Here is an 11083-nt window from a genome sequence, read left to right on the forward strand (position 1 = left end):
CACTCAGAGGTCACATGGATACAGATAACCCACTGCTAGCGCATGCCAAGAGGAAAGAGTCAGACAATGTAGTGACATATTGGGAACAGTGTCAGGCATCACCCACCGTCCTCAGGGTAGGGGAGAGACTACACTACAGACTAGACATGTAAAACACCAAGCACAGAGTGGGATTAACACAGAATGCATAAACAGGATAAAATGACCAGCATTCTCTGGCAAGAGAAGCTGGTAATTATGTGCATCAGACCAGAGGGATTCGCTGGTCCCAGCCAGCTCAATTACCCTTAGCTGTGAAGGTGTGCTCATGGAAACCTGTAGAACCACAGGTCCCAACCGCACAACCTAACAGAATGGTTACTTGCCTCGCTGAGTCATCACAAGCACATATAACGTCTGTTGGTGTAAAAAAAACCTCATAATGTTTTTCAAGTAATTTTTACAATTTTGTGTAGAGCCACACTCATAGCCATCCTAGGCTGCATGCAGTCTGAAGCTGCGGGTTGGACATTCCTGGTGTAGAACAAGGAGACCAGCTCTTGTCAGTCCGACTGGTTATTCTTCCAGCTGTGTTTTATTCTTGTCCGGTGACATGACATTATTATTCCTACAGTGGCATCACTAAACAACTTTATCCATTTACTAATGTATAACTACTTTAGGCCTCATGCACATGGGCACGCACGGATTCTATGTGGGAAATCCCGCACGGAATCCTTCTGTGCCCGCAGCCTGCGACCCTGCGTACCTGTCAGATGAATTCTTTTTCCGTACTGCAGATGTGCCACCGGCGCACATGCGCAGTACAGATCTTCCTGCACCGTCGACTAGCCGATGACTCGGATCACAACACTTCTGCAATGCTCTAAAATAGAGCATTCTGTGATTTTATTCTCAGCACGTAGCGTCTGCAAATAAAATCCGCTTGTGTGCGTGGAGAGATGAATCTCCACACATGTCAATGGGTAGGTACATTGAGCAGCGGATCGCCCAAGCCTGTTGACAAGTGTGGAATCCGCTGCTTAATTTGCCCCGTGTGCATGAGGCCTTAAAGAATAACTGCACTTTTTACAAACTTGTCAGAGCAACAAGTCACAATTTTTAATCAGTGGAGGTCCCGCAGTTGAGATACCTGCTGATTGCTGAAATGGGTGAGCGCTGCAGCCCTCTGCAGGGGTCTTAGCTGTGGGACCTTCGCTGATCAAAACTTTTCACGTGTCAGCTCTGACATATCTATAGTCCGTGCTTATCTAGCAAACTTCCAGGCATTCTCTACTTATTCTGCCAGAGCCGTGGACTATATAGCAGTGCAGGTAAGTATGTGTTATTACAGTACATATAAACATGTGTGGGTTGTGTAGTTCTCATGATGCTCCTGTTATTGGCTAACACTTATGTCTCTTGTGTCATCAGTAAGAGGAAGTGTCAGCTTGGCAAACCTTATCAAAGGCCATCAGATGCCCCGTTAGGAGCCGCGAATCTGAAGGAAAATGGTTATTTACAAGATCAGGTATGTACGACATTTCCCTCCACATCAATGGGAGCGGTATGAACCATGGTCATCCCAAACGTACAAACAAAGATTCAGACAAAGCTGTGAAGTCAAGTGTGTGGTGACAGCTCAGGGACAGGGCGCTTCCTGCATCTGTGGACTCCTAGAAGGGCAATAAAAGGTGCAGATACAAATACCGCATGATAAGTTTCTTCTATCAATAAGTAATTATTTGTGCTGATTAGGACAGAGGTGGCTCAATGGTTAAAGCACAATTATGATTTGCAAGAAATCTGTTTATGGTTTTTTTGAGTTAAGAAAAACTGTCTTTTTTAGTGCTGAAACATATAAATAATTGGTTTAAACAATACATTTTTCATTAATAGCTGAGCACATAATTTACTTATTTACGTATGAAATGCCAATCTAAGTAAATTTGCCCTAATATATCTTCCCACAAGCCTTTTAAATGGTGTGGTTTTGTGCTATTTCCTTGTCTGCACTGATAGGGAGTGCACTAGAGAAGAAGCTGGCCATGACAGTGCTGTTCCTATAAAGCCAGCTCAGTTTTAAAGAGCTTTTTCAAGACTATAATATTAATGATCTATCTTCAGGATCGGTCATCAATATGCGATCAGTGGGGGTTCATGGCTTGGGACCCCCCTACTTCACTGCTGTCTGAAGTAGCCAGCACATCAGCCACTTCCTTGCATACCAGACACAGTGCCATTAATTTATAGCGGCTGGGTCTAGCACAGTCCAATTTTTTTATACCTTTTGTATTTGAATTTTTTTTTCTGTTTTTCTTTTTGTTTATTTAGCGGTAATATGTGCAAAAAGTAGAAAAAGAATGTATTTTTAGTACTTTAAAAAAAAAAAGATTATATTTACGTTAAAATAAAGTAAGGGAATGGGTTCGCCATTTTGTTTCGGAAGGTTTGATATACAATTTGTATAATTTCAGATTACATGTCGGATATAGCAACGGCTTACGTTGGTGATGGCAGTGGGTTGTTATTTATATATATATATATATATATATATATATATATATATATATACCCTGTCTTATATTAATTTTTGACCCAAAAGAGGCACTAGGTCTTATTTTCGGGGGCATCTTATATTACTTACCTAGCAGGCTCTGTCCAGGATGCTCCCACTGCTCTCCGGTGCTCCGACACACTGAGCTGCGGCATTAATTGGCCAATTCATTAATCCCGCCTCCACAACACGATGGCTGTGATTGTTTTTTTGACCACTGCTCAGCCAATCAATTAACCAATCACAGCTATCGCTTCCTGGAGGTGGAACTTATGATTCCCATAACCAAGAAGTGATCTTCCTTGGGTAAACGAGGACTGCAGGATGCACAGCGGAGCTCCAGACAGCAGCAGGAGGACCTTGACCAAGCCTGGTAGGTAAGTATTTGGTTTCTTTTTATGTAATGCAGCTAGGGCTTATTTTTGGGGTAGGGCTTATGTTTCAAGCCTCCCCGAAAAACCAGGGTATGGCTTATTTTCAGGGTAGGTATTATTTTAGGGGAAACAGGGTATACATGTATATATAAAATAAGTAACAAAAATTACAGAATAAAAGTGAATAAATAAAATTATATATATATAAAATTTTATTTATTCACTTTTATTCTGTAATTTTTGTTACCTATTTTTGTAACTTTTTTTCAGCATTTATGTCTCCCTTGATGTCATATAAGACCTCTGGGGGACATTCACGATGTCATGTTTTTTTACTTAGCAGTTTCATTGTAACTGGGGCATCCATAGGGGCACAAGTTACAGGAAAAAGCATCCCCCTAGTGTGACAACAATCACTGTGAGAGCTAGGCTGGGGTCTGCTAAGACCCTGCAGTTCTGATATGCCGGGGTTCGCTCAAGATCACTTGATCACTGGGTCCAATATGGTAAACCAAACTGCAGCTTCCTGCATTCTCTACGTAGCTCTCACTAAGCATTATGTAGCCTGTGAAATAGAAGGCAGAAGCAGTTAAGAACTACTTCTGTCTTCTCCTCCGGGTCCTTAGCTGTCTCTGACAACCAAGAACCCAACCTGCTCCTGCCAGATTACAAGAGCAGGAGCTTTAATCCATCGCCGTATTTTTACCATGTTGTGGGAATAAAGCCCAGGATCCTAAGACGTGAAAGGAGTTATGGTAAGAGCACATCCCCCATGTTCATATACTCTATTCGGGGCATATAGACTTCATAGGGTGGCTTCCCCTGCTCAGAACCCCCCTCTTAGAGCCAGAATGGAGAGCCGCTGGTATTGCCAGATGGCCATTCATATGATATCTTGTCCTGCAACACTACATTTTCCCTGCTGGAAATGTGGGGCTTGCTACGGCTTTCCCTGACAATAGCAGCTGATTTGCGGGGGTGCCCAGTGCAGGCCCTGGAGCGATCAGCTGTTCAACCCAAGCTCCACATTCTGGGAGGGGTGACACCCCCTTAAGGGGTTGTTTCCTCAGAATAACCCCTGTCCCATGTGCGCTAATAATATGGACATCATAGAGGGATGATCACAGCTGAGGACCCCCTTCTGTGAGCCAAATCAGAGAGTTGATGAATGAATTAATGGTGACCATGTATCAAAATGCAGAGGCGGCTGAAACTTTTGTTGTTTGCTGGGATTTTTAGATATCAGATGTTGCCAGAAATATTGAGTATAATTGGCATATTTTAAAATTTAGGTGTTTTAATGCACATTTTCTCCCTCCATGCGTGCCGAATGGGTGGGCTTTTTTGGTAGGATATGAGAGATGTGCTTTGTGTTCTGATCCAATCAGATGTTTCCCCCTCTGTTGCTCCACCTTCCCTGCTTCACAGCTGCAGCTGCATCCCCCTCCTCCCTGACTGACCATCCTTTGGTGACTGAGATGGTTTCTTAACATTTAGGAAATGTTCACATATAGCGTAAATGCTGTGGGTAACTTCCACATAGAAAGTCCGCTGCAATTACAGTCTGAGTCACGTGGATGAGATTGTAACAAATGTCATCTACATGGTACAGAGAAATGTGCCCGGAATCCACAGTGGAATTGACATGAGGAATGGATTTTAAATCCGCAGCATATCCATTTATACCACCAATTTTTAGCACAGATTCCATCTCAAATAAGGAGTTGAAATCTACATTAAAATCTACTTGCGAGGCTACACGCACACAAGTAAGAATGTCACGCAGGTTTTGTGCGTTATGAGACGCACAAAACCTGCGCGAATACGAACTTCATTCTTTTGAATGGCGTTATTCACGTGAGTACATTTTGTCCCCTTCTCACAGCGATGCTGCGAGGTTCAAAATGTCCTCTGGTTTGACATTCCATCGTATTGCCTTGCCCATTGTTTTCAATAGGACCTTTAAAGACGCTGCATGCACTCGCATGCCGTGCGATGCGCATGCAAATGCGATGTTTCCCATTGAAATCAATGAGAAACACTTGTGACCCTCTAGCGCAGGAAACACGCACTAGAGGACCGCAGTTTCACAAAAGTGATGCAAGGCGCTTTTTTAATGAAAAACACCTCACACCCGCGTGTAAAACACATGTTGGCAAGCGCGACATCTGGCCAAGTTTCCACGTAAAATTTGCAGCAGAATTTTCCGCTCTGTCTCATAGCGGGGTTGCAACAAATAGCAATACATTGTGTATAGACCACATTGCATATGCTGCCTATACAAATGTATAGGGCTCACGCCGCGTGGTACACTGAAAAACCGAGCGTGCTGTGGACTACTATTGACTTTTATTGACTCCATTAACCACGTATCACGCCGCCGTGCATTGCAAGTGTAATACGCGGTGGAAAAACGCCTGTGGACATGAGGCCTGAGGCTGCCTTCACACGGGCGTAAAAATTGAGCGAGATTTGTATGTTGCAGGGCACACAAATCTCACACACACCCTCTTATAGCCTGTGTGAAAGCTCCCTGAGGCCGCTTTCACATGGCCGAGAAAATCATGCGAGATTTGTGCTTTGCGAGACATATAAATCTCACACGAATATAAACCCCATTCTTCATGCTGGGCATGTCCTATTTTTGGGTGTTCCGATGGCCGTCCGATGCGCAATTAAATTACAGATGGGCCGCGCATCGGACGGCCGTCCGTGTGGGATTCGCACTGAAATGAAGCATGCTGTGAATTGTTTTCCAGACCAAAAGGTCCGCAAATCAAATCCCCATATTTTAATCCATTTGCGGACGCCCATGTTTCCCTATGGGCGGCTTGATTTACAGATCTTCCATGCGGGTGCCCTGCAAATTAAACCCGCCTGTGGACATTGGGCCTTTGGCTAGGTGCACACTAGAGTATTTTAGGGCTGTCTGTGTAATTCCACGGACCGCACACTGACCCATTACAAGGCTGTACACCGGTAGGTTCTTACACGGACCCATGGCATGTCCTATTCCTGTCTGTTTCACAGATGAGAAGTATTAGATGCCGGTGCTCATTAATGTGCTGTGTGCGTCTGTACCGGACAGCCTATGTCTACGTCTTGTCTGATGGGAGTTGTGTGCGAGTCTCTCGCGGTTCCGGCTAGTGCGCACCGAGCCTAGGCTCTTATTCACACATGAACCTATAGTCAATAAGGCTCTTTGCAGCATGAACTATTCTGATGCGATTTCTCAGCCATTCAATAATAGCGGATCTGTGAAATTTTCTTGCGCCTGATTTCTGCTTACCTGGCCATGTGAATAAGCCCCTAATCTTAACATACCACACCAAGATCTGTGTGTATTCAATGAAGGTCATTATAAGAGTTTGTCAAATAAGGAGATGATACAAAGGCTGCCGATGACAGGGAGGGGGATCATCTGAAGTCTCTGGTCTATCACGTTCACATTTTCGGGTCTGGTTCATGTAAAGCCCAAATATAGCCAATAAATAAGACTGCAGTTTCCTCTCCAGCTGGCTCGGGACTGGAAATTATAACTTCATTGGCAAATTCTCACAATTTGCAGGAAGAAGAGATATTGAGAACAGGAGGTTTGATTGTCAGGCGCACAAGACATTGAGTACAATTATGTGAGTATTGTTTAGCCCAGAGGAAATAGAGATCTTCCAAGTGGTAATGTCAGGATATCATACTGGATGGAACGACATGACTGTGGGATACATGGCCGGGCGACGTTCACTGTGATAGCAGACAACCCTTCATATGGTCAAAAAAAAGGACACTTAAAGGGGATGTCTGCTTGGAGAGTCCCTTTCTTTGTGAGAGTTCCCCCGACAATAAACTGATCACAGAGTATCCTGCTGCGATGACCCAAGTGATCTGCTGTAATCTGTTGGGAGACCTGCTGCAAATGTTTAGCTGCTGAGTAGCGCCACCACGGGAGAGATGAAGCATTACATAGTTCTCAATTAAATCAATCTGTTTGGATAATACATGGATACGCCGGGTCCTCCAGAGCATCGGGGGCCCCTTCACACAAGTGTAAGCTTATTAGAGTGCGTTTCTACGGGATGATTGTTGCATATTTGCATGCTTGAGTCTTTTACTGTACTCTTTGCGTCCGCAAGTCATATGCTATTGCACGTGCAAAAAAAATATGCACCGATACTCCCAGCCATTGAAATGGTCAAATTCTTTGATGAGTGGCAGGTCGTTCTGGACAAATGCACAGGAAAATGGAGCATGTTGCTTTTTTTTCTGCACACGCAAAATGCGTGCCAGTAAACCAACACATTGAAATCAAAGGATTCTATTTTCTGTGTATTGCGCAAGCAAATTTTGTGTGTGCAAATACATGTACAAATACATGTACAAATACGCCGTTGTGTAGGGGTCCTGAGGTTGCTTTCACTCAGGCGAGAAAATCACACATGATTTGTGCATTGCGATACGTACAAATATGAACCCCACTCTTTTGAATGGGGTTATACACATGAGTGATGTTTTCCTGCATGGCACCGCGATACAGGAAACAAATCGTGGGATGTTCTATCTTACTGCGTGTGCTCGCATCGCAGCACTCGCTGTTTTTAATCGGACCGGCGACAGATCGTGCCACGTGATAGGTGCGATGCGAATTCTCCCATTAGAAAACAAAGAGAGAAACTCTGCGATCCTCCTCCTGTCAGCAGGAGTGCTATATCCCCAAAGTGATGCAAAGCTATTTTGACATGAAAATGCCTCAAATTCACATGGAGGGAGCACAATATGGGGGCGGGATTCTCAGCTCCATATTGTGCTAGCCGGTGTGGAGTTAGCCTTAGCCTGGGTTCGCACGAGGTGGATTTGCCGTGGAATTTCCCTGCGGACTTTCGCTGCAGCCACTAATGTCGGGATGAGGCAGCCATGTGGATGAGATTTGTGAAAAATCTCCTCCACACGGGGCAGCGAATCCATTAAGGCAAAGCCGGCAGAAGCTGGCGCTGCGGCGCGGATTCCCAGGCGCAGCATGTCCATTCTTTCTTTTTTCTGCTGTGGCCGCGCTCTCCTCTATGGAAGAACCGTCTGCAACAGAAAAGCATGCAGCAAAGCTAAGTGTCCTGGGTTTTGAAGCAGCACTTTCCCGGCGGTATTTTGCTGTGGCAAAACCACGAGATTTCCACCGAAAATATAGCCCGTGTGACCCCAGCCTTCAGCCCAATGCCCACGGGCAGATTATGGCTGCAGAATCCGCAGCCAGAAGCTTGCCATGAATTCTGCAGCAATGTCCGTCCATAGCATGCCATGTTAAAAGATCCTTCCACTCCCACGAGCGGAAATCAACTGCGATCCCCCCCCCCCCCCCCCCACTAACAGGGAAGTATCGCAGCATGCTTTAATTTTGTGCGGAAAAAAAAAATTGCATGGACGGCTTTCATTACAGGAAACAGAAGCAGTCTGTCCCGCTGCGGATCTGTTTCATCGCCGGCATGTCATGCCCTGCACTGCACGTCAGCCGAGACACTTGCGGCAGATCCGGACAGGTGAGTATGGGTCTACGGGGGGGGTGGGGGGGGGGGTGGTCACTGTCTGGGCATCGGGTCTGATTCCGCTGCAAGATTTTGCAGTCATGAGGCCTTAGGGTAGGTCCATATGGAGCATTGTCTCTGCAGCGAATAATCTGCATAGGCTTACGCATTTCACCTATGCAGCTCCTTAAAAAGGTTTTCCAGGACTAAAACATTATATCTATAATGGACTGGGAATGTAATAAAATAGGCCATATTCACCTCCTATGCTTTTTGTTGTCAGAGTAGTTCCTTCAGTTCAGCCGTTGTAATGATGAACTAGGGGGGTCAGGATGACGTGGCGCACAACTCTAAATGAGAACATAAACTTTTTAGATTCCTTTATTTATGAGGATCAGATATTTGTAAAGCCTGAATTACATGGAGCTATTCTGCTTACAAAGAGCAATAATCAACCATAGTGATCATTGTAGACAGTCATAGAGCTAATTACACAGATACGTCAAACGGGAAGTTCTGCAATGCTCAGGCTATGTGCACATGCACCTGGTTCTGCAAGTTTTTGCAGCTGAACTCCCACATTGCACTACTCTCAGTTAACAAGAAACAAAATTCAAAATTTAGCTGTAGATCTGAGTGGAGAAGATATCTCCTTAAGATCAGTTCCATATAAATAAAGGAAAATATTTCCAAGGATAATTGAAAGCATATTTAGATTTTTAGACAGGGGCAGTCTGTCTTACCTGCTGTCGGTCTTCTGTACCGCTAATCCGCCGATTCTGGGTTGTCCAAAATGGCCTATGCAGTCTTCAATCTACCTAATCCTCAAAATGTATTGGTAGTGTTAAATTACCAACACCCCATACCTGCTCTCTGATTGGCCACGTTCAGTGTGTACTAGGTAGTCAGAAAATTGCACTGGCCACCTTGGGTGGCCAAAAACGAAAACCCTGATTCTGCGGATTGAAGGGACAACAGCAGAGAACACTGACGTGTAACATACCCCCTATCCCAGGATGGAATTTTGTTCCAGGACATTGAAGAGTGCATTCACACGTTGCTGATTTGCTGCGGATTTTGGTTCACATCTGCAGCAGAATTCACGCATTTAAATTGAATTGAAAAGGTGAAATTTGCTGCAGATCAGCACCAAAATATGCGACTCAATCCGTCGCAAATCTGCGACCTGTGAGCACACCCCAAGGGGGCGTTCAGACGGCGGGATACACCACAGAATTTTCCACGTTCATTCTGCCTCTAAAAGCGACGTCAAAATCTATGGCAGTCTGCTCTAGTTTTTGGTGTAGATTTAGCCCTCTCAATGGACAAAATCTGCATGCGGAATTCTGACGCAGAAACTGAAAAACAGTGACATCACTTTTTTTAGTTTCTGCGTTGGAATTCTGTGAGTGGTTTTAGCCCATTGACAGGGCTAAATCCACACCAAAAACCATGGCACAGAGATGTGGATTTTTACGCTGTTTATAGAAGAGGAATTCGCAGCAGAAGTTTTGTTGCGAATTCCACTGTCTGAACGTACCCTAATGGTATCTTTACACGGAGCACATATGCTGCACTTTGTCCCAGCAGAATTTCTGCATATACAATCCACAGTGCAAGCTGCAAGACAAGATTTTAGAAATCTCGTCCACATGGTGCGGAAGAATTCTGCACAAAATCCACAACACGTCCATTTATGCTGTATATTTTCAGTGTGCATTCACCTCTTCAAATAAGGGGGTGACATCTGCACCAAAATCCACGCTAATTAGTGCAGATTATCGGCTGTGGAAAATCTGCAGCAAATCTGCTATGTGTCAACACACTTTAAGGGTGGGTTCACACGGGACGGATTTGCCGTGGAAATTATGTATGGCAAATCTGCCTGCGGCTCCTAATCCCGGGATTAGCCAGCAATGTCAATGAGATTTTGCAAAAATCTCATCCACACGGGGCGGCCAATCCATCGCAGCAAAGCCATGCGGTACTGGCGATGCGGTGCAGAATTGACAGCCGCAGCATGTCAATTCTTTTTTTTTTCTTGGTGCTGCCTCAATCCTCTCTATGAGGAGAGAAAGCCACAAAGGAATGCTGGCAGCTGAACCGCTCCCAAACCCACGGCAAAATGCTGCAGGTTTTGAAGCTGCGGCTCTCCCGCAGAAATCTTGCAGCTTTTCAGGGCGGCCAAGCCACGAGATTTCCGCAGAAAATCCGCCCCGTGTGAACCCAGCCTAAAGGCTCTTTCACACGGCCGTATGTGTTGTGTAAAATCACATGAATGAAGAATATGCAATCAGGATAAAGGAAAAAACACACACTTTAGCGCTCCGTTGAACTGTGTCAATACATGTAAGGCTTACTTGTTAGGGGGTGCCTGGACTCCTGGCACCCCTCACATCCAGAAAAGCAGAAAATCCAGTTGAGAAAAGCGTATTCCTGTAGATCAATTTATTGTATATAAAACAAATTTGTAGTGTTGCGACGCGTTTCGGCTTATACCAAGCCTTTTTCAAGCATAAGAAACAAGTTGCAAACTGCCTCTATTAATAGTGAACATACAAATGGGAAAGACAAGGGAAGGGGGGGGATGGGGGGAGGAAGGGGACGGTCTACTCTGTCACTCCCCTAGGTGGGCGTGATCTTTCGATTATTGGTGTATTGAA

The 11083-nt window shown here is 44.9% G+C and overlaps 1 protein-coding gene across 1 annotated transcript in view; it reads right to left on the reverse strand.

The window, feature by feature from the left end:
• COQ8B (coenzyme Q8B) overlaps window positions 1-10821 on the reverse strand; it is a 68762-nt gene extending 57941 nt beyond the window's left edge. The window contains exons 1-2 of the mRNA XM_066581222.1: window positions 10781-10821; window positions 8682-8770 (exon numbers count right to left, since the gene is read on the reverse strand). The gene's annotated coding sequence lies outside the window, so the exon portion shown is untranslated. The remainder of the gene's footprint in view (window positions 1-8681; window positions 8771-10780) is intronic.
• Between the last annotated feature and the right edge of the window lie 262 nt (window positions 10822-11083).

The sequence above is a fragment of the Eleutherodactylus coqui genome, chromosome 10 (assembly GCF_035609145.1).
Source record: "Eleutherodactylus coqui strain aEleCoq1 chromosome 10, aEleCoq1.hap1, whole genome shotgun sequence".
NCBI lineage: Eukaryota > Metazoa > Chordata > Amphibia > Anura > Eleutherodactylidae > Eleutherodactylus > Eleutherodactylus coqui.